We start from the raw sequence: 23,688 nt of genomic DNA, 5'->3' as shown, positions 1-23,688 counted from the left end.
CGCATGCTGTTCACTTGGCTTCCGGGGGGGGGGGGGGGGGGCACGCTCTGTTCCTGCTGCAGGTCTTGGCTCAGGGGCTGCTCCCCCTGAGCTGGGGCTGTGGGCGGGAGCCCAGACAGGCAGGGGCAGGCCCCAACCAGCTGCACACCCCCCTGCTGGGGAGCAGAGGGCTAGGGAAGCTACGTGTGTGAGGCAGCTGCTGGGCGCCCACGAGTCAGCCTCCCAGGCATTCTTCAAGCCTCAGCCCACCAGGGCAGGCTAATAAAGAACTATGGACCCTCTTAGCCCTCACTTTAACCTATAACCCTAATGGTAACGCCCCGAACTCTAAGAAGAGGGGGGTCCCCGAATTCTAACCTGAACCCGAACCCTAACAAGTGGGGGGGGTTGCCCGAACCCTAACCCTAAGCTTAACAATAAACCTCTAAAATAAAAAAATTTTCTGGTCTAAGCCCTGGCTCTTGCAGTCCCCTGCCCCTTAAAAGCGAAAAGGTCAGACTAGAGACTTGAACTCCTGATTTAGAGGCCGTAGTCTGCCTGCCTACTGGCCCGCCTAACCCCTATGATACAGAGGCTTACTGCTTTCAGCAGGGCTCCCGAACCCTCTTCAAGCCTCGGCCCGCCAGGGCAGGCTAATAAAGAACTATGGGCCCTATTAGGGCTCACTTTAAGCTGTAACCCCAACACTAATGCTAACCCTAACCGTAACCCGAACCCTGACCCTGACATGAACCCTAACCCAAACCCGAACTCTTAGAAGAGGGGGGATCCCCAAATTCTAACCCTAACCCTGAACCCGAACCTGAACAAGTTGGGGGGTTGCCCGAACCCTAACCCTAAGCTAAACAATAAACCTCTAAAATAAAAATAAACGTTCCTGGTCTAAGTCCCGCCTGTTGCTGTCCCCCGCCCCCTAAGAGCAAAAGAGTTAAGCTGCAGACTTGAACTCCTGACTTACAGACCATCGTCTGCCTGCTCACCAGCGCACCTAACCGCTACGCTACAGAGGCTTGCTGTTCTGACAGAGCTCCCGGACCCTCTTCAAGCCTCTGCCCGCCAGGGTCTGGCTCTATAGACTATCATGGCTGTCCTAGGTCATCTTTGCTTTCTATAGTCATAGTTTTATCCCTAAATCATAGACAGATCAGCTGAGAAAAAGCTTGGATTGTCTCGGTGGGGTGGATTTGCTTGTCCTTGTGTTTCACCTGGAGGCAGTCGCGGTCCCGCGGGCCTGTCCTGGAAGGGGGCGTGGGGGTGGGGCGCACCGTGAGCGCGTCGGGGGCGGGGCGAGCCTGGGCGGCTGGTCAGGAGCGCGGCTCACGTGAGCGGGTCTGGGGCGGGATGAACATGGCGGCGCGTCGGGGGCCAGGGCTCTCAGGGCTCGCCATTGCAGCTGGGAATGCTCGTTTCGTGGGCTCCTGGGTCCCCGTCGATTGGCATCCAGCGAGTAGAGCGCAGGGCTGTGGGCCACAGGTAAGGGAACTCGGACTGGGTGGAGCAGGGAACCATGTATTCTGCCCTCTTTGTTTGCAGTCTCGGAGCCGACTAAAATGGCGGTCGCAGAAAAGCCTCGCCTTTGGGGCCAAGGGTTTTGCCGCTTTACCCCTTTGCATAAAGCTCAGACCCGCGCGGTTTTCCCAAGCAGCCTAGTGTGTTGCTTCCTACAGGCCTGGAGAGGATAACAGGCAGGAAGGCCAGGGGTCTCCAGCCAGAGAAAATAGACTGCAAGTGTCAGACGTTTTTTTCTCTGTCTTAAGAGGCAGGAGGAGACAAAAGAGTGCTGCATTTTTTTTTCTCCATCTTGATACAAATTTAAAAGGAGGTTTCTCTGAAAATTCTGTGTTGCCATGACCACTCCTGGCTCCACCTGAATTTAACTTTTCTCAAACCTTGAACTAAGCAATGCATTTTTCTTATGGAAATGTTTGTCTTAAGGTATGCTAATGTGCTATGTATTTACCCAAGGCTCTGTCTTCAGGTCACTTCCCCCTAAAGGCTCAGAAACGACTTGACAAACCAGTATGTTTTACTCATACCTTGTTCTCTTAATCTATGTGAATGAAACTATATATTTGCTTGGAAATCTGCCTTTCTTCAAGATTCATGTCCATCATTTTATGGCCTGGGATGACTCATCTGCTGCCAATGTTATCTCAATGCTTGCTGTGGGTGAGGGGCCTGGTGCCACTCTCTGAGACATTGTCTTTCTTTCATTAGCAGACTGCTAGTGGCTCTATAACATCTGGCTAAAGACTAGCAGGGGGTACTCTTTCTTCCCCCTTTTAATGTCTATGTCAGCAGCTCTCTCGATCTCTTTTATACTTTAATAAAACTTTTAAACAGAAAACCTCTGAGCCATCAAGCTTCTTCACTTGCCCTGGATTGAATTCTCTGGAGGCCGAGAATGCTGGCATCTTTTGTGGTTTAGCAGCCACGTTTCAGCCTTTTGTAATTCATATTGAATCTTCATTTCAGATTGAAGATGCCTTCCACGGTATTGCCAACTGAAGCCTTTTCATCACTATGGAGTATCTGTCCATGTCTTTAGGGTATTTTTCAGCAATCATGTATCATTTCCAGTGTGCCAGTCTTGTCATCCTCATTCTGTCCATAGCAAAGTCTTTTATTACTGTTGATATGATTGAAAGGGAATTGTTTGTTTAAATTCCCTTTCAGATTGTTATTTGCTGGTGTATACAGATAACACTGTGTCATCATTCATTTGTATCAGTTTGGACAGCTTGATAGTTGTCTTTAGTTTCTTTAATTTCTCATAATTTAAGATGACCCTGGCTCATATATTTACAGTCTCACCCCTAGTCTCAGTCATTTCTTCAAAGAACTGTCCCTTTATTAACATTACATTATTTTTGACTGTGCTGGGTCTTTATTGCTCGTTTGTCTAGTTGTAGTGAGCAGAGGCTACCCTCTAGTTGCTGTGCCATGGCTTCTCATTGCAGTGCTTTCTCTGTTTGCAGAACTTGGGCTCTGGAGCATGCAAACTTCAAGAGTTGTTCAAGGGCTTCGTTGTCCCTGGGTGTGTGGAATCTTCTACACAGGGATTGAACCCGTGTTCCCTGCATCGGTAGGCAGATTCTTTACCACTGGGCCATCAGAGATGTTTCCTGTTCCCTTTTATTAGAGAATGATATTTAAAACATACATGTAGGAGCTCAATATGCTCACCTTTGAACATATTCAGTTAAAGGTAATTTGTGATGTCTCCAACCTGATCCACCACGACATGGACATTGTAACGTTTCCTTTTGTTTATCTGTAACTTTGCCTTCCAATGGTAAGATACCTGGCTTCCACCGCTTGTCATACACAGAATTCAGTGCTTGTCCCATGTGGTTACTGAAAAAAAAAAACCTGTCAGATTGTCTTTCAAAGGGGGCTCTGCATGCATTGCACCAGTATCTTGAGTATGTTTTTCTATGATAGTTTACTATCAGTATACCCTCAGTGGCCTATTTCAGTCACTACCAATTATGAATGGGCTTGTTTGCTCTAGTGTTCTTGGACAATTTGAGTACAGTTTCTTTGTCAGATATGCATTTTTTTAGGAAAACAGTTTTATTGATTGTTGGCTGTGTTGCATCTTTGTGTGTGGGCTTTTCTCTAGTTTTGGTGAGCATGGGCCATAACTAGTGGTTTGCAGGCTTCTCACTGCAGTGTCTCCTCTTGTTGAGGGGCACAGGCTCACGGGCTTCAGTGGCTGCAGCATGTGAACTCGGCATCGTGGCTTCCAGGATCTAGAGCACAGGTTCGGCTGTTGTGGCACACAGACTCCATAGGATGTGGAATCTTCCCATCCTAGGGATCGCACATGCATCTCCAGCACTGGCAGGTGGATTCTTTACTATGGAACCACCAGGGCATATTTTAGATTCTAGTTTTCCACACATGTATCTAGTGAAAGAGGCCAGGATCAAGAGGCATGGCAGCTGGGAATCCTCAGCCCCAGCTCTGGTGTGCTATCCAAAGCTCTGGGGCCTTTGGTGAGCAGCTCAGCTTCCCTGGGACTGTTTCCTCCCATCAGAAATGCCCTGCTTTTGGACTGTAGCCCACCAAGCTCCTCTATCCCTGGGATTTCTGAGACCAGAGTACTGCAGGTGGTGCCATTTCCTTCTCTGCTGCTGCTGCTGCTGCTGCTGCGGCTGCGTCGCTTCAGTCGTGCCTGACTCTGCGCGACCCCATAGACAGCAGCCTACCAGGCTCCTCTGTCCCTGGGATTCTCCAGGCAAGAACACTGGAGTGGGTTGCCATGTCCTTCTCCAGTGCATGAAAGTGAAAAGTGAAAGTGAAGTCACTCAGTGAAGTCGTGTCCGTCTCTTAGTGACCCCGGGGTTGCAGCCTACCAGGCTTCTCTGTCCATGGGATTCTCCAGGCAATGGTACTGGAGCGGGCTGCCATTGCCATTTCCTTCTCTACAAGATAACGTTTTGAAGATATTTTCTCCTGGATATTGCTTTTGATGAAGGAAGGGGGATCCCTTCCCAGGGCTTGAGAGTGAGTTCTTGTCTGACACTGGGCAATGAGTTGTCTGAGGAGAGGAGTGCTGTCCAAGCGAGAGGCTTTATTGGGAAGGGCTGCCGGGGTGGAGGGCAGGAGGGTGAGGGAAACGGAGAGAACCACTCTGTCACGTGGCTCACAGTCTCAGGTTTTATGGTCATTGGGTTAATTTCTGGTTTGTCTCTTGCCAGGCATTCTGAATTGGGATCTCTCTTGGGGGCACACGCATCACTCAGCTGAGATGGATTCCAGCAATGTGGATCCTGGGAGGTTGGTAGGACCTCTGAACTGGAGCCTCCCATCACCTGACCTCTCCAGAATTCTGGTTGGTGGTAGCTTGTTCGTTCCTTGTTCCTTCCCAGGGCCTCCTGTTGTAAGATGACTCCTGCAAGTGTTTTCTTTTCTCTGTTGCCTGGCCAGGGTGGGTGGTCCGTGGTTCATTTAACAGTTTGTTTTTGGTTCTCTTGAGTAAGGTCCTCCACGGGGTAAATGTATGAAATGATAAAAGGCAATGTTTTAACTAATTTATATTCATAATTTGGTAAGTTGGCTTGTTTTGTGTATGTTAGACCTGATTACCAGACCAAAGGTCATGTAGAACTTTAGTAGTTTTCTAAAATTCTATAGTTTTTAAAATGGAGTTACCTTGTTGCAAAGTTTGTGTTTATGTTCAGATTTTTTAAAAGTTATTTCTTTTTAGTTGATTGATCATTGCTTTACAATATTGGTTTGATTTGTCATACATCCACATTAGGTGTACCTATGTCCTCTTGCTCTTGAATCTCCCTCCCACCTCGCACGCATTCCCACCTCTCCAGGTTACTACTGAGCCCCAGTTTGAGTTCCCTGAATCATACAGCAAATTCCCATTGGTTGTCTATTTACAAATGTAGGTGTACCTGCATCCATGCTGCTCTCTCCATTCATCTCACCCTCTCCCTCTTGTTCCCCACCCTCGTCTGTAAGTCTGTTCTCTATGTCTGCACCTCCATTGCTGCTCTGTGAACAGACTCGTCAGTACCATCCTTCTAGATTCCATGTTTTTCTCTCTTTGACTGACTTCCCTCCCCTTTATTAGAACAAACTCAAATGTGTTCCTTTTTATGGCTGCATTCCATGCAGGCTCTGATTGTTCCTTAGCCATGTTTTGCGGAGGGTCATGGAGCTATTCTGCTCCATTTCAGTTTGGGCTTCCAGTCTGAGTGCTCACAGCAGAGCTGCTTCTGGGTGAGCCCTCTGAGGTCTGTGAGCACCGGGCTGCCCGCTCTTCTCTTGTGGCCCGCAGGGGGCGCCAAAGGCCCCTCTGACCCGCGGGCGCAGGACGCTTTGCCTTTAGACTCTGCTCCGTGAGCAGCTGGCGGGAGCTTTGTCTCCTCAGGACCATCAGGGCTCAGGCTTCTGGATAACAGGGCTGCATCCAGGCTGAGAGGAGCAGGGTTGCCTCAGTGCCCACCAGCAGGGAGGCGCTGCAAGAGCGAAAAATGAGGATGGAGTAGACGTTTCCTGTGTCCAGCTGAGGGCTGACTGGAGGTCCATCTCAGAGGACTCAGGGGGAAAGAGCTCCGTGTGCAAAGCGGTGGGTTTTCAGTTAGATTTGCGTTAGATGATGTAGAGGATGAACACTGATGTTCTTCCGTGTAGGTGGCCATTTTCCTGTCACTGTTTCTTGAGAAGACTGTCCTTTCCTCTTCGCTCGTTCCTGGTTTGATTTTCAGGAACTGACCATGTACAGGTGGGTTCGTTTCTGGGCTCTCTATTCTCTCCTGGAGTCCATGTGTCTGTGTTCCTGCCAGTTCCTCACTGTGGTGGTCACTACAGCTCCGTGATGTAGTTTGAAGAGGGATAGGAAGATGCCTCCAGCTGTGTTCCTCTTTCTCAGAGTCTTTTTGGCCGTTTAAGGTCCTGTTCAACAGTAGCAGCCTAATATTAGGAATATTTCTATTTCTGTGAAAAATGCCATTGAATATTATTTTGTGATTGCAGTCCGTGTATTTGTTGATGACTTTGGTTGGAATGGACCTTTTAATTCCTCATTGTTCCAGTGCATGAGCGTGGAATAATTTTCTGTGTGTTTGTATTTTCTTTGGTTTCTTTATCAGTGCCTTCTAGTTTTCTGACTACTGGTTTTTTATGTTCTTGATTAAGTTTGTTGCTAGATGTTTTATTTAAGTGGGATTTTCTTAATATTTTTTTCCTGATTGTTATTAGTGTATAGAAATGCAAGTGATTTTTGGACTGTAAAGGGTAGTATTTTATGATTGTAAATTAATCCAAAATGATTCAGCTTTACTGAATGTAGTCTAACAACTTTTTGTGAAGTGATGTGGAACATTTTATCTGTAAGATCTGTTTCTCCTGCAGTAGGTCATCCAGAGGACCCAAGACATGGTGGTTACTAATAGACTTCCCACACTACTTCTTCATTCCACGTGGACTCCTTCACGGGCAGTGAGCATCGCAGCTTCCCTTGAACTTCATCTGGGTAAGTCTTGGCCTGTATCAGAAAGTTTCCTGCCTGTCTGCGCTAAATTTCTTTTGTGGTATTGACATGGTTGTTTTGAAACCTAGTATACTTTCCAGTCATTTAAAATGTACAGAAAATGCCTAGCAATGGGAACAAGTGCTAGCATTTGCCACATCATCTAAAATACTCTATGTGTTTTATCCAAAATGGGTACCTTCTGCAGAACCAGCACATAATCTCCAAAATCAGGAAATCATATGGTACCTACATTATAATGTAATCCACTGCCCCACTTCCACTTTTAGCAATTGTTCAAGTGTATGAATATATCTTTTGTTTCCATCTTCATCCTTTTTTCTTTATTTAGAGTGTTACTGAGATTTTCAGTTATTTGGACAAACTTGATGGATTGAAAGCAGACATGGTGAATAAGGGTTCTGGGTGGCCTTTTCTATGTGGATTTCTTTTTCACTGAAGATGGTTTTAATATTTATTCATGTGGTAACATGTATGAATCCTGCATTCTTTCTCCCCCCCCCATAGTAATTAAAAATAAATAATATGCCATTTACCATTTAGATATTTGTAAGCATACAGTGTTGTAGCAGACAACCTTTTCTTGTTTTGCAAACCAGTTTAATAATGTGCACCTTGTGCGTGCTTTGGAGAAACTCAGGAAACTGAGTCAGTGACTGAAATGGCCCAAGATATCACCTTAGATTCCATCTTCATCTGAAAACAAAACAGGCACTTTCTGGTGGTCCAGTGGCTGAGACTGGACACTCCCAAAGAAGGAGGCCCAGGTTCATTCCCTGATCCAAGAGCTAGATCTCCCATGCCACAAAGGAGAATTTGCATGTTGTAGCTAAATATCTGGCTTACCTCAATGAAGGTTGACCTGGCGCAGCCAAATTAAAAAAGAAACAAATATTTTACAGATACAACCAAAGGAAAGGAAGGGTATGGTTGTTGTGCAGATTTACGGCTTAGCTTTCCCTATCGATAGAAAAGAAAAAAGAGTTTCAAAAGACTGTGTCTCATCCTTCTATCTGGCATATAGAGAGGATTCCTTTGAAATGAGATTTCTCTGGTAAATGTGACTCACAGAAGAGCTGTCTTGAACTTGGGTTTCAGAGATGATCATGTGTCCTCTAAAAAAAAAAGTTAATTGGGTCCCACTAATTCTCATGCTGAGGTGGTATATTTTGTGGTAGCATTTGCTCCCCTTCACTTTGGATGTATCCCCATTTGTTTACACTGTCATCTACTGAAGACATCCTGATATTTGAAAGTTTTTAGTTATTACAAGTAGAGCTGTTGTATATAATCATGTGATACTTTTTGTCTGGACGTTTTCAAAGCTGTTTAGTAAGTGCTAGCCATATAGTATTCAGGTCACAGGTGAGCTTTGTTTAGCTGTGGAAAAATCCAGCTATGTTTCTCTGTGGCATGTGGGATCTTCTGGGGTAAGGGATCAAACTAGAGTGTCTTGCATTGTCAGGCAGATTCTTTACCACTGAGCCACCGGAGAAGTTGTGCCCTACCCCCGTTTTTTTTTTTTGAGTTTACTGGATCTAATAGGTGTGCAGTGCTACCTCACTGTTATTTTAGTTTGTAATTTCCTAATGATATGTGATTTTGAGTCTTTTTGATAGGCTTATTTGCTATCTTTATATTTTTGTAGGCCAGGTGTTTAGGTGTATACATTTTTTATGAGATTGTTCTAGATTTTTTGGTATATTTGGAGTACAATCCTTTATCAGATATGTATTTTATAAATATATTTTCCTGTGGCTTGTGTTTAAGTTTTGTGAATAAGGTTTTTCACAGTTTAAATGTCTAATTCTTTAAAGTTAATGTTATATATGTTTTATATCCTTTTTTGGATAGACTTTAGTGTGTTGTTGTTGTTGTTGTTAAATTTTATAAGCAGAAGTGAGGTACTGTAGATACAGTTTTAAGCTAAGCTGAGGTACCATAGATACAGTTTTGCCTTTTGTCTGTTAAGAAGTTTGAGTGAGTTTGGTGTACACTGTATATAACATTATGTCTACATTCATTTGACTGGATATAGCTTCCAATTATTTGTCTAATTGGTTTTGGAGATATCACGGGAAGTCAGTTTTTCCAAGGGAAACTGAGGTCCATGAAACATGAACTCTTTTCGATCGGTCGGAATCACTCTCTGCTATTTCTGACAGATTTGACTTGTTTGGATATCTCATATGAGTGGAATCACAGAACGTTTGTCTTTTCTTGGTCTGGTTTATTTCACATGATCTAATGACCATAAGGTTTGTCCACATTGTCGCATTGTCAGAATTACTGACTTTGAAGGGCCGAATCAGATTCCATTGTGTGTATACCACAGTTTGTTTATGGAATTGGCTGCCATGGACACTTAGATCACTTCTGTTTGTTTGCCAGTGTGAATCATGCTGTTGTGAGTATGACGGAAGAAGTATCCATTTTTTCAGCCCCCTTTCCCAATCCTTTTGGGTACATAGCTTGAATTGGAATCGAACTATGTATTTATTCCATGTGTTTGTTTTGGAGTCATTTCTGTAATGTCTTGCAGAGTGGCAGCACCATTTAATGTACTTTTTCGTATGGTGGAATACCGTTCAAGCTTCTGAATATACCTTGTGTTGCATATTCAGTCTCCCACCAACGGACACTTGAATGAGTTCTACCTTTGAGCTATTGTGAATGTCACTATGAGTATTTGTGTACCAGTTTTTGTTTGAATTATTAACAAGTACATTACTATATATAAAAGAAGCCACAAGGACCTACTGTACAGTTTAGGAAACTATTAAATATCTTATGATAATGTATAATGGAAGAGAATCTCAAAAGGAATATATGAAAAGCACATAGTAACCATGATATTTATTGTGCCAACACTATGAGTTATCATAGCACTACTCAACGTGTATTTATACATGTCAGTAAAATATTCACATCTGTAAGGATATTATAAAAAATTATATAAAAAATCAAGAATTCAAACAGAGATTAAATAAACTTCCTGTCATTGCTCATCATCATTTATACATTCATACTACCTGTAACACTCATTGTATAAGTGCTGGACTAGCAATTGATGTTCTCGTAAACCAAGAGATTGTGAAGGTGTAAGGAAATATAGCTTATTGAATTCCTTAATGAAGGATTATAGAACTCTATGTCCATGAAGTGAATGAAATTCCATTTTTTTGAACCACATTCTTACTAGAGTGATGAGCTTCCACCCCACCCAACGTTAGTTCACAATGAAATCCTGCAGTCCTCTGGCCTCAATGTCTGCTTCCTGCTACCAAGAAAGAAAAGATGAGGAAGTCCTGACAAAACCGATGCTATTTTTCTTTTTCTGATTTGTATTTTATCGCAGGGCTTGGCAAAAAGAGGGCCCAACCTGTTTTTAGAGTTCCATCCCAAGGGTTCCTCTGGCATGTTCCCTATGTTGACAAAGTGCTGATTATTTTCAACAAAGGACAATGATCTGCACTTCACTATCTGTTGCTTGAGCTGGAATAGCGGGCATCCCTTGAAGTGCATTCCTTCATGCTGAAGTAGGCATCCCTGAAGCAATAGTATAAGAGGAACACATTTATCACGTAGACATCACAGCCCATGCATTTGTAATAATTTTTCAGTTATACCCATCATCATCGGAGGAACTGACTTGTCCCAGTAACAACGAGAGTACCCAGTATAACAGTTCCTTGACTTATGAGTACTTCCTATGAGTACCCTTATGAGTACTTCTTCCAATATTGTTTCTCCTACTTTGGTCATGAACAGTAGAAGCTGATGGCAGTGGTCCTTGAAATGTATGTCGATTCCTAGGTGGCACAGTTGATAAATAAAAAATCTGCCTACCAGTGCAGGAGGGGGAAGTGATGTGGGTTTGATCCCTGGTTCAGGAAGATAACAATTCATACACATGTTTTATGTGAACCAGTTTGATACTCATGAGTTTTTTCTTCTGTATACAGAAAAACAAATGCTGTTCAAGGACACTGAAAGAACCCTGATGTTGAAAATCAGATCTGTATTGTGAGCAATGCTTAGATATCCATGAGTCGAAGCATAGTATTATGCCTATCATCCTTGTATTTCTCTCAGTGAAATATGTTGAGGAAAACTCTTCATTCGTGGCCTAGATTCACGAAGAAGCTAAATAGCATTCATCCTTTACGTTGACAACTGTGAATTTAAATCTCCTGTGAATCCTATGTGACAACCACACATACCAACATGAGTTATCAGTATTATATCAATATTTTTAGTCCTATTGTATGTCAACTAAAAAAATCAGTATATAATTGTACATGAAGTCAAGACATAAAATCAGTGCAAATACAAAATGTTCCATCCTTTGAGAAAGGGAGAAAAACATCTCTGTGCTTAGCCTATTGCATTTTTATGTATTAGACCCTTAAGTAGTTTATTCACCACACCCTGTGAATGATTCACAAATCTTCAGAGAAGAAAGGATCATTTCTCTTGAACAATGAGTAGTTCAACTATTCTCAAAGCAAAGCCATAAGTGAGTCTTATTTTGGGTGAGACCATGAAAACTCAGTGTTTTCATTATGCTTGTGCTTATGATGGGAGGAGGTCTGAGAAAGCACTTCTGAAGGTTTATTCATACCAGTCGTTCTCATATGTATCGAGTCTTTAAAGGTCGAATCACCAAGGTGTTGCTTCTACACTTGTACTAGGCTGAGCAGCAACATTCCCTTTCTCCGTAAGTGCAGTAGACGTGTTCCCAACCTGTCTGTCTTCTGTCCTCTGGAGTATGCATTGCTTGAGCTCATCACAGCCTAGTAGATGGAAATCATCAGGATATTCTGGAAACCCTTTTTATTTCAGTCTGTTCAGGAGGTTACCACTGCTGCAAACCTCTGGATTTTACCAAGCGCTTTTAACAACCTCAGATGAAGGATATAAGTCAACACTGGTGACAGCCACGGGCTTCCATGGCCTATCCATGATTGTTGGCTTTGCTTTCATAATCATCCTGTTTCTTATACCAGCTAAACTGTCAGTGTATTTTTTAATTACCATTTTATCTTTGATGGTTTTTAGAGCTATTATGGATTTTCCTATATATCTTCACTTATCGGTGAGGGTCTTATGTTAGTAGTAGTTATGACAACTGACTTTCTGTCTGTTAGCTGTGGCAGAATAAAAAAAGAATGACCCACTGTATATTATTAATATTATGTATCAATATATTGTTAGTTTTATTGTTTGCAGTCATCCAATTCCAAGTTTCTGAAATAAACTTTCAGAAAAATCACATCCTTTTGAATGCCCATTTGACTGAATAGGAGCACGGAAATGTTCTTCCATAAAATTGTTTACAGTTTCCATTCCGTTTCTCCTGTTTGATGTAGATATTGGCCTTTGGTTCTATCAGTAGCTTTGCAAGTAAAAAAAAAAATTAATTAGAGCTCGTATGGTAATTTTACTGTTAGCAATAAGTTTAGCATAAAATGAACACAGAAGAGGTTACAGTAGACCAAATATGAAAGTCAGTTTAAAAGAAAACATAGTGTTGAATGTTTACAGTAGGAATATAGTTATGAAGTTCCTTTATTATTATTCTATCCTTTCCTTTTGTTTTGCAGGGGTGTTAATGTACAGATTCCAGTACTATGGCTAGAGCGAATAATAGTATCATTATTCTTGAGAGCAACTCTACTAAGTCTTCACGCTCATGTCACTCAAGGTTTTTTAATACCTATTATGTTAGTCGTGTTTGTAGTTTGTGAAGTCACATAAGTTGCATTCATTCAAGCAATAGTATCAAACAGCTATGGCATCAATTATAGATGTGAATCGATATCGAATGTGAATCCATTTCACTGTGACAAGTTATTATTGTAGATATTCTATTCATGCCAGTAACAAAGCTGTGCAGAAATAATACAATGTTTATTAAGAAAATAAGAGTTACTAATTTGTTTTATTATTCTATTTCTTTTAAACAGATTTAATGACAACAGGCTCAACTTTTCATTCACTTGTATGACTATGAGCGGTTTGACCAAGTTGAAGAAGATGACTCGTTTGTAGTCTTCCTCATCAGCTCATTCCATCTACTGGCTTTAAAATCATTTAGTACAGAGCTCACCGTCTAGGTGTTCATCCAGTGTTTTGTTTGCTTATCATGCAGGATCATTTTAAAAGGAAAAGTATGTGTGTATGAGTTAGAGCTCTGATCCCAGGAGTCCATGTAGAAGCTTCCCCTGAGAAATGTATCGTTTTTGCACCAATGCTACTGAAATGTGTGAATGTGGTATACCACGCGTCCCAATAAGTGTAAACAGCGTCATAGGCTACTTATTTGAAATGACCAGTACTCATGACATTCCATTCAACTGAGGACTAAATATAGCCAACGTAGGCTGTGTTTGCCAAATAGACTTTGAAGTATTCTTCACACAGTCCTTCATCGATGCCAGTTTTCAGATCGAAGAAACCCTTGCTCCATGAAGTTTGTGAACACATATACTCATGTTTTGTTTGAGATTTTAAAGTCATTCTTCAGTTTTGTTGGAGGAATGGTTCTGTATATGCCCCGTGGATCCCCAAATCCACTGATGTTCATGTGTCTTGGGGCTTCCCAGGTGGTTCTAGTGGTAAAGAACATGCAGAACATACCCATGCAGGAGACATGGGAGGTATGGATTCCATCCCTGGGGCAGGAAGATCTCCTGAGGGAGAGCATGGCAACCCCCTCCAGTATCTTTGCCTAGAGAATCTCATGGAGAGAGGAGCCTGGTGGGGCCTAGTCCATATGATCCCAAGGAGTTGGACACAATGTAAGTGACTTCGCACAGCACATGATTCGTTGTCATAGCTAATATAATGGAGATGACATAAAAAGAAGCACCAGCGGGCGAAAGTCAATATCCATCACTTTTAAACTTTGGAATGTATTGTGATATTTTACATCCATATTTGTATGACTTGATAGTTGGAGAATCGATGCATGTGAAGGCCTGGTTGTGTTATATGTATGTTGAGGGAAGATATATTTTTATGTGGTTTGACATATAGGTCCCATTTCATTCGTAGACATATGCATACTCATCACTTATCATCATTTTTTTTTTTTGAAAAGACCATTGTTTGGAAAGGTTGTTGTCTAACCATGAAAGATGCTTGAATTCTTGGGCTCCTTAGAGGAAGAATTCAACCCGGGGCCAGTGATGAGGGTTGATCAGTCAGAGCTTTTGTGTCCCAACGTTTTATTAAAGTATAAAAGAGAGAAAGCTTCTGACATAGACATCAGAAGGGGGCAGAAAGAGTGCCCCCCTACTCATCTTTGGCTGGATGTTATCTAGCTACTAGCAGTCTACTCATTAGAGAAAGGAATGGCAGCAGACCCCTCACCCACAAGATATATGGAGATGACCGTGGCACCAGGTGAGTCATCCTGGGCCATAAAACGATTGATATGAGCAAATGGATAGCTTCATTCACATAGATCAGGAGAGCCATGTATGAGTAAAGCATATTGGTTTGTCAAGTCAGTTCTGAGCCTTTAGGCAGAACCTACTTGAAGATAGAGTCTAGGGTAAATACATAGTACATTCACATAGCTTAAGGCAAACCTTTCCATGAGAAAAATGCCTTGGTCAGCTCAAAGTATGAGAAAAGTGAAGTTCAGGCGGAACCAGGTGTCATTATAGCAACACAGAATTGTAAGAGAAAATCTCTGTTTAAATTTGTATCAAGAAGGGGAAAAAAGATAACAGCTTGTTTCCTCCTGCCTCGGAAGTGACAGATAACAACTGTCTGACACTTGCACCCCATTTCCTCCCTTTGGAGACCCCTGGCCTTCCTGGCTGTTACCCTCTCAGTTTCATTCATTGAGCGTTTTCTGCCTTGTGAAACATTGGGCATAGAAGTATGTGTTTATTTAGGGGTATTTCATCCAATTTCATTTAAATGCATATGTGAATTAGAAAGTTTGACATGCTGTTGCTTTGTATACCGATTGGGAAATGTGAGCCTCCAAGCTTAATTTAGTTTTTCATGTTCATTTTTCTTTTTAGGGGTACAAAGAAAAATAATATGACTGTTAAGATCAGCTTTCGTATTTTTTGCCAAATATGAATTGGGATCACATCGATCAGAGATGAGTCTGTGCATGAAAGCCCTAATAACTAATGCTAATTGACTTCACTACCATGGGATGTTTTCATATCTATTGAGGATTTACTTCATGTATTTCGATTTTAACTTTCTGTCTCACAGCCTTGTTTGTAGATCAAAGCTATTTGAAATTGTCATCTGGTTTCAAATGGCTTGTGAGGTTATTCATGAGTGGTTCATAAAACCGAATGGATTGTACGTAGCCATACTTTGTTGTCATTCTATGAATTTGAAGAATGTCTGAAGAATGTCTGCAGTTATGCCTTAAAGATTCATACAATTGATGTCCAATATTTATCTCAATAGACTTGCTTTCAATTTGTAGTTTCCTATGCGTATGTCTTTCTTTATGGATTTGGGTAGAACTTGTATTGGAACACTGAAAAATCTGTGATATCAACCGTGCTGACCTTTCTGGTGGTCATCATTAAGATTTTCACGCTCTATGGATCCTAGTGGAAACAGGTGCTGTTCATCCTACTTTTGTGAAGATTGAACTCATCGTAGAAAGTGGAATTTGTTGAAATATTTATGGTATAAATAAATCTTGTCTCTATAATTACCCAGAGTCCTGGTGCGTATTTGATTGCTAAGTTATAAAATGTATGAGATAGATGTGATCCATCAATGGCGACTGGATAAGTGGTGGAGAGGTATTTTGGTGATGCAAGAGATTTAAATGATGTGATCATAGTATTTATATCCCTTTTATGTGGATAATGGGTCTTGGATCCATGTTTGAAACCTTACAACCTCGTCTTTTGTTATGCATGGGAAGTGTCAAAAATGAAGAAGATGCGGGTAGGTACTTCAAGGGTAAGTATAGGGCTGAGGGCGTGACTATGATGTGGGTTAGGGTTAGGATGTGGATGGGGGTCCGGTTAGGGTAGGGTAAAGGTTAGAGTTCGTGGAACAGCCCTCCAAACTTGTTAGGGTGAGGGGTGAGGTGTGAGGGTTCAGGATGAGGGTGAGGGTAAGGATTCAGGGTGAGGGTTAGGATTCAGGATGAGGGTGAGGATTCAGGGAGAGGGTGAGGGTGAGGGTTCAGGGAGAGGGTGAGGGTGAGGGTTCAGGGAGAGGGTGAGGGTGAGGGTTCAGGGTGAGGGCGTGGGTGAGGGTAAGGGTTCGGGGTGAGGGTTCAGAGTGAGCGTTCAGGGTGAAGGTGTGGGCCTCACATCTGATACAGGATTGTACTCCAAATATACCCATCCCTTCCCTTGAACAGACCTCTCACTATGGGAGCCCTTGGCAGTGTGGAACCCACCGGCCCCTAAGGCCTCCCAAAGGACGCCTGGGGCCTAGGTGCAAAGGCAATACAGGAGTGGAGCTGAGGCCAGGAAGGCGCCAGTGGCGTCTCCCAACTTCGCAAAGGCTGCTCCTTCCTGGGTAGGAAGCCTAGCAGCGAGGCAAGTCTGGGCAAGGTTCGCCCAGGGCAGAGCAGCCTCGCACCAGGAACTCTGCCAGATCGGGCCTCTGAGCAGAGCTGGAGCTCTGCCATCCTGGAGGCGCACTCGACTCCGCCCAAGCAGGGCTTGCAGCCTAAGGCGGCTGGGCTGCTTCGTCTTCCCCCTAGGAAGCTCGATTCCCGCATGCTGTTCACTCGGCTTCCAGGCGCCGGCTCCCTGCCCCTCCTTACGGTCTAGGATCAGGGGCTGCTTCCCCTGAGCTGGGGCTGTGGGCAGGAGCCCAGACACACAGGTGCAGGACCCAACCACCTGCACACGTCTCTGCTGGAGAGGAGAGCGCTAGGGAACCTACGTGTGTGAGGCAGCTACTGGGCGCCCACGGAGTCAGACTCGAGGTGTGCGGGGCTCCAGAGCCCCGCCAGGGGTCCAAGGAGCCTGGTGCTCACCGTGCGGCGCTGAGTCTGGGCTGTCAAGCAACCGCTGGAGGAGACCTGCACTTGCCCTTCCCTTGCCTCTGACAGAGCTCTCCCTGCTGGAGCCCTTGGCAGTGTGCAACCCACCGGCCCCTAAGCCATCCCCAAGGACGCCTGGTGCAAAGGCAAGGCAGGAGCAGAGCTGAGGCCAGGAAGGCGACAGTGGCATCTCCCAGGCTCAAGGAGCCTGCTCCTTCCATGGCAGGAAGCCTAGCAGCCAGGCAAGTCAGGGCAAGGCTCGGCCAGGGCAGAGCAGCCTCAGACCAGGAACTCTGCCAGATCGGGCCTCTGAGCAGAGCTGGAGATCTGCCATACTGGAGGCGCGCTCAGATCCAGCCAAGCAGGGCTTGAGCCGCACGTGGCTGGGCTGCCTCTTCTTACCTCGAGGAGGCTTGCCACCTTGAATGCTCTTCCTTCGGCTTCCAGGCGCGGAAGCTCTGTGCCTCCTGCAGGTCTTGGCTCAGGGGCTGCTTGCCCTGAGCTGGGGCTGTGGGCGGGAGTCAAGACACGCAGGGGCATACCCCAAACTGCTGCACACTTCTCTGCTGGGGAAGAGAGCGCAAGGGAACGACATGTGAGAGGCAGCTGATCGGCACCCACGGAGTCAGCCTCCAGGTATGCCGGGATGGAGACCCCAGCCAGTGGCCCTGGGAGGTGCGTTTCTTCGTGCGGCGCTGAGTCTCGGCGACCAAGCAACCGCTGGAGGATCCCTGCACTTGCCCTTCCCTTCCCTCTCACAGAGCTCGCCCTGCCTGAGCTCTTGGCAGTATGCAAGCCACCGGCCCCTAAGCATTACCCACGGACGCCTGGGGTCTAGGTTCAAAGGCAAGGCAGATGCGGAGCTGAGGTCAGGAAGGCGCCAGTGGCGTCTCCCAGGCTCACGCAGCCGGCTCCTTCCTGGGCAGGAAGCCTAGCAGTGAGGTAAGTCTGGGCAAGGCTCGCCCAGGGCAGAGCAGCCTCGCGCCAGCAACTCTGCCAGATCGGGCCTCTGAGCAGAGCTGGAGCCCTGCCGTCCTGGAGGCACACTCGGCTCCAGCCAAGTAGGGCTTGAATCAAAGGAGGCTGGACGGCCTCTTCTTCCCTCGAGGAGGCTCGCCTCCCCGCCAGCTCTTCACTCAGCTACCAGGTGGCGGCGCTCTGAGCCTCCTGCAGCTCTTGGCTCAGGGGCTGCTTGCCCTGAGCTGGGGCTGTGGGCGGGAGCCCAGGCACGCAGGGGCAGGCCCCAACCAGCTGCACACGTCTCGCCTGGGGAGGAGAGCGCTAGGGAAGCTACGTGTGTGAGGCAGCTGCTGGGGGCCAGGGAGTCAGCGTCGGGGTGTGCGGGGCAGCAGACCCCAGCCAGGGACCCTGGGAGCCTTTTGCACTCCGTGCGGCGCTGAGTCTGGGCAGCCCAGCAACCGCTGGAGGAGCCCTGCACTAGCCCTTCCCTTCCTTCGCACAGAGCTCTTCCTGCTGGAGCCCTTGGCAGTGTGCAAGCCACCGGCCCCTAAGCCCTCCCAATGGACGCCTGGGGCCTAGGTGCAAAGGCAAGGCAGGAGCGGAGCTGAGGCCAGAAAGGCGCCAGTGGCGTCTCCCAGCCTCGCGCAGCCGGCTCCTTCCTGGGCAGGAAGCCTAGCAGCGAGGCAAGTCTGGGCAAGGCTCGCCATGGGAAGCGCAGCCTCGCGCCAGCAACTCTGCCAGATCGGGCCTCTGAGCAGAGCTGGAGCTCTGCCGTCCTGGAGGCGCAATCGGCTCCAGCCAAGTAGGGCTTGAGACAAACGAGGCTGGGCTGCCTCTTCTTCCCTCGAGGAGGCTCGCCTCCCCGCCAGCTGTTCACTCGGCTTCCAGGTGGGGGCGCTCTGCGCCTCCTGCAGGTCTTGGCTCAGGGGCTGCTTGCCCTGAGCTGGGGCTGTGGGCGGCAGCCCAGGCACGCAGGGGCAGGCCCCAACCAGCTGCACACGTCTCTGCTGGGGAGGAGAGCGCTAGGGAAGCTACGTGTGTGAGTCAGCTGCTGGGTGCCCAGGGAGTCAGCCTCCGGGTGTGCGGGGCTGCAGACCCCAGCCAGGGGCCCTGGGAGCCTGGTGCACTCCGTGCGGCGCTGAGTCTGGGCGGCCAAGCAACCGCTGGAGGAGCCCTGCACTAGCCCTTCTCTTCCCTCGCACAGAGCTCTTCCGGCTTGAGCCCGTGGCAGTGTGCAAGCCACTGGCCCCTAAGCCCTCCCAATGGACGCCTGGGGCCTAGGTGCAAGGGCAAGGCAGGAGCGGAGCTGAGGCCAGGAAGGCGCCAGTGGCGTCTCCCAGCCTCGCGCAGCCGGCTCCTTCCTGGGCAGGAAGCCTAGCAGCGAGGCAAGTCTGGGCAAGGCTCGCCTTGGGAAGAGCAGCCTCGCGCCAGCAACTCTGCCAGATCGGGCCTCTGAGCAGAGCTGGAGCTCTGCCGTCCTGGAGGCGCACTCGGCTCCAGCCAAGTAGGGCTTGAGCCAAACGAGGCTGGGCTGCCTCTTCTTCCCTCGAGGAGGCTCGGCTCCCCGCCAGCTGTTCACTCGGCTTCCAGGTGGGGGCGCTCTGCGCCTCCTGCAGGTCTTGGCTCAGGGGCTGCTTGCCCTGAGCTGGGGCTGTGGGCGGGAGCCCAGGCACGCAGGGGCAGGCCCCAACCAGCTGCACACGTTTCTGCTGGGGAGGAGAGCGCTAGGGAAGCTACGTGTGTGAGGCAGCTGCTGGACTCCCAGGGAATCAGCCTCCGGGTGTGCGGGGCTGCAGACCCCAGCCAGGGGCCCTGGGAGCCTGGTGCACTCCGTGCGGCGTTGAGTCTGGGCGGCCAAGCAACCGCTGGAGGAGCCCTGCTCTAGCCCTTCCTTTCCCTGGCACAGAGCTCTTCCTGCTGGAGCCCTTGGCAGTGTGCAAGCCACCGGCCCCTAAGCCTTCCCCAAGGAAGCCTGGGGCCTAGGTGCAAAGGCAAGGCAGGAGCGGAGCTGAGGCCAGGAAGGAGCCAGTGCCGTCTCCCAGCCTCGCTCAGCCGGCTCCTTCCTGGGCAGGAAGCCTAGCAGCGAGGCAAGTCTGGGCAAGGCTTGCCCAGGGTAGAGCAGCCTCGCGCCAGCAACTCTGCCAGATCGGTGCTCTCACCAGAGCTCGAGCTTTGCCGTCCTGGAGGCGCACTCGGCTCCAGCCAAGTAGGGCTTGAGACAAACGACGCTGGGCTGCCTCTTCTTCCCTCGAGGGCGCTCGCCTCCCCGCCAGCTGTTCACTCGGCTTCCAGGTGGGGGCGCTCAGCGACTCGTGCAAGTCTTGGCTCAGGGGCTGCTTGCCCTGAACTGGGGCTGTGGGCGGGAGCCCAGCCACGCAGGGGCAGGCCCCAACCAGCTGCACACGTCTCTGCTGGGGAGGAGAGCGCTAGGGAAGCTACGTGTGTGAGTCAGCTGCTGGGTGCCCACGGAGTCAGCCTCCGGGTGTGCGGGGCTGCAGACCCCTGCCAGGGACCTTGGGAGCCTTTTGCACTCCGTGCGGCGAAGAGTCTGGGCAGCCCAGCAACCGCTGGATGAGCCCTGCACTAGCCCTTCCCTTCCCTCGCACAGAGCTCTTCCTACTGGAGCCCTTGGCGGTGTGCAAGCCACCGGCCCCTAAGCGCTCCCAAAGGACGCCTGGGGCCTAGGAGGCCAGGAAGGCGCCAGTGGCGTCTCCCAGCCTCGAGCAGCCGGCTCCTTCCTGGGCAGGAAGCCTAGCAGCGAGGCAAGTCTGGGCAAGGCTCGCCCAGGGCAGAGCAGCCTCGCGCCAGCAACTCTGCCAGATCGGGCCTCTGAGCAGAGCTGGAGCTCTGCCGTCCTGGAGGCGCACTCGGCTCCAGCCAAGTAGGGCTTGAGCCAAAAGAGGCTGGGCTGCCTCTTCTTCCTTCGAGGGGGCTCGCCTCCCCGCCAGCTGTTCACTCGGCTTCCAGGTGGGGGCGCTCTGCGCCTCCTGCAGGTCTTGGCTCAGGGGCTGCTTGCCCTGAGCTGGGGCTGTGGGCGGGAGCCCAGGGACGCAGGGGCAGGCCCCAACCAGCTGCACACGTCTCTGCTGGGGAGGAGAGCGCTAGGGAAGCTACGTGTGTGAGGCAGCTGCTGGACTCCCAGGGAGTCAGCCTCCGGGTGTGCGGGGCTGCAGACCCCAGCCAGGGGCCCTGGGAGGCTGCTGCACTCCGTGCGGCGCTGAGTCTGGGCGGCCAAGCAACCGCTGGAGGAGCCCTGCACTAGCCCTTCTCTTCCCTCGCACAGAGCTCTTCTGGCTTGAGCGCTTGGCAGTGTGCAAGCCACTGGCCCCTAAGCCCTCCCAATGGACGCCTGGGGCCTAGGTGCAAGGGCAAGGCAGGAGCGGAGCTGAGGCCAGGAAGGCGCCAGTGGCGTCTCCCAGCCTCGCGCAGCCGGCTCCTTCCTGGGCAGGAAGCCTAGCAGCGAGGCAAGTCTGGGCAATGTTCGGCCAGGGCACAGCAGCCTCGCGCCAGCAACTCTGCCAGATCGGGCCTCTGAGCAGAGCTGGAGCTCTGCCGTCCTGGAGGCGCACTCGGCTCCAGCTAAGTAGGGCTTGAGCCAAAAGAGGCTGTGCTGCCTCTTCTTCCTTCGAGGGGGCTCGCCTCCCCGCCAGCTGTTCACTCGGCTTCCAGGTGGGGGCGTTCTGCGCCTCCTGCAGGTCTTGGCTCAGGGGCTGCTTGTCCTGAGCTGGGGCTGTGGGCGGGAGCCCAGGCACGCAGGGGCAGGCCCCAACCAGCTGCACACGTTTCTGCTGGGGAGGAGAGCGCTAGGGAAGCTACGTGTGTGAGGCAGCTGCTGGGCTCCCAGGGAGTCAGCCTCCGGGTGTGCGGGGCTGCAGACCCCAGCCAGGGGCCCTGCGAGCCTGGTGCACTCCGTGCGGCGCTGAGTCTGGGCGGCCAAGTAACCGCTGGAGGAGCCCGGCACTAGCCCTTCCTTTCCTTCGCACAGAGTTCTTCCTGCTGGAGCCCTTGGCAGTGTGCAAGCCACCGGGCCCTAAGCCCTCCCAAAGGACGCCTGGGGCCTAGGTGCAAAGGCAAGGCAGGAGCGGAGCTGAGGCCAGGAAGGCGCCAGTGGCGTCTCCCAGCCTCGCGCAGCCGGCTCCTTCCTGGGCAGGAAGCCTAGCAGCGAGGCAAGTCTGGGCAAGGCTCGCCTTGGGAAGAGCAGCCTCGCGCCAGCAACTCTGCCAGATCGGGCCTCTGAGCAGAGCTGGAGCTCTGCCGTCCTGGAGGCGCACTCGGCTCCAGCCAAGCAGGGCTTGAGCCAAACGAGGCTGGGCTGCCTCTTCTTCCCTCAAGGAGGCTCACCTCCCCGCCAGCTGTTCACTCGGCTTCCAGGTGGGGGCGCTCTGCGCGTCCTGCAGGTCTTGGCTCAGGGGCTACTTTCCCTGAGCTGGGGCTGTCGGCGTGAGCCCAGGGACGCAGGGGCAGGCCCCAACCAGCTGCACACGTCTCTGCTGGGGAGGAGAGCGCTAGGGAAGCTACGTGTGTGAGGCAGCTGCTGGGCGCCTAGGGAGTCAGCCTCCGGGTGTGCGGGGCTGCAGACAAAAGCCACGGGCCCTGGGAGGCTGGTACACTCCGTTCGGCGCTGAGTCTGTGCGGCCAAGCAACCGCTGGAGGTGCCCTACACTTGCCTTTCTTTCCCTCTCACAGAGCTCTCCCTGCTGGAACCCTTGGCAGTGTGCAAGCCACCGGTCCCTAAGCCCTCCCTAAGGACGCCTGGGGCCTAGGTGCAAAGGCAAGGCAGGACCAGAGCTGAGGCCAGGAAGGGGCAAATGGCGTCTCCCAGCCTCGCGCAGCCTGCTTCTTCCGGGCAGGAAGCCTAGCAGCCGGGCAAGTCTGGGCAAGGCTCGCCGAGGGCAGAGCAGCCTCGCGCGAGCAACTCTGCCAGATTGGGCCTCTGAGCGGAGCTGGAGCTCTGCCGTCCTGGAGGCACACTCGGCTCCAGCCAAGTAGGGCTTGAGCCAAACGAGGCTGGGCTGCCTCTTCTTCCCTCGAGGGGGCTCGCCTCCCCGCCAGCTGTTCACTAGGCTTCCAGGTGGGGGGGCTCAGCGACTCGTGCAGGACTTGGCTCAGGGGCTGCTTGCCCTGAGCTGGGGCTGTGGGCGGGAGCCCAGGCACGCAGGGGCAGGCCCCAACCAGCTGCACACGTCTCTGCTGGGGAGCAGAGCGCTAGGGAATCTTCGTGTGTGAGGCAGCTGCTGGGCGCCCAGGGAGTCAGCCTCCGGGTGTGCGGGGCTGAAGACCCCAGCCAGGGGCCCTGGGAGCCTGGTGCACTCCGTGCGGCGCTGAGTCTGGGCGGCCAAGCAACTGCTGGAGGAGCCCTGCACTTGCCCTTCCCTTCCCTCTCACAGAGCTCTCCCTGCTGGAGCCCTTGACAGTGTGCAAGCCACCGGCCCTTAAGCCCTTCCCAAGGACGCCTGGGGCCTAGGTGCAAAGGCAAGGCAGGAGTGGAGCTAAGGCCAGAAAGGCGCCAGTAGCGTCTCCCAGCTTCTCGCAGCCTGCTTTTACTGCTGGAGCCCTTGCCTCTGTGGCACTCAGTAGCCCCTAATCGCGACTCCAATCCCGGAACTCCACCCTGACCTCAAAACCCTATATCCCAAACCTGTAAACTGAATGCCTAGCTCGAATCCCCAAACAATGAACCTGAAACCTGATACCTTAACCCTAACCCGACCTC

General features: G+C 49.8%; 1 long non-coding RNA gene across 1 annotated transcript; it reads left to right on the top strand.

Annotated features, from left to right (window-relative positions):
- Positions 1–1,277: 1,277 nt before the first annotated feature.
- Positions 1,278–15,725, top strand: LOC138416899 (uncharacterized). Its single transcript, XR_011247873.1, has 6 exons — positions 1,278–1,473; positions 2,979–3,085; positions 4,707–4,840; positions 6,877–6,997; positions 12,985–13,818; positions 15,058–15,725. It is a non-coding gene; the product is annotated as an uncharacterized lncRNA (long non-coding RNA).
- The last annotated feature ends 7,963 nt before the right edge of the window (positions 15,726–23,688 follow it).

This window comes from Ovis canadensis, chromosome 13, assembly GCF_042477335.2.
Source record: "Ovis canadensis isolate MfBH-ARS-UI-01 breed Bighorn chromosome 13, ARS-UI_OviCan_v2, whole genome shotgun sequence".
NCBI classification, from domain to species: domain Eukaryota; kingdom Metazoa; phylum Chordata; class Mammalia; order Artiodactyla; family Bovidae; genus Ovis; species Ovis canadensis.
Note: the sequence above shows the minus strand (reverse complement) of the source record. Positions and strands in the feature narration are given on the sequence as shown.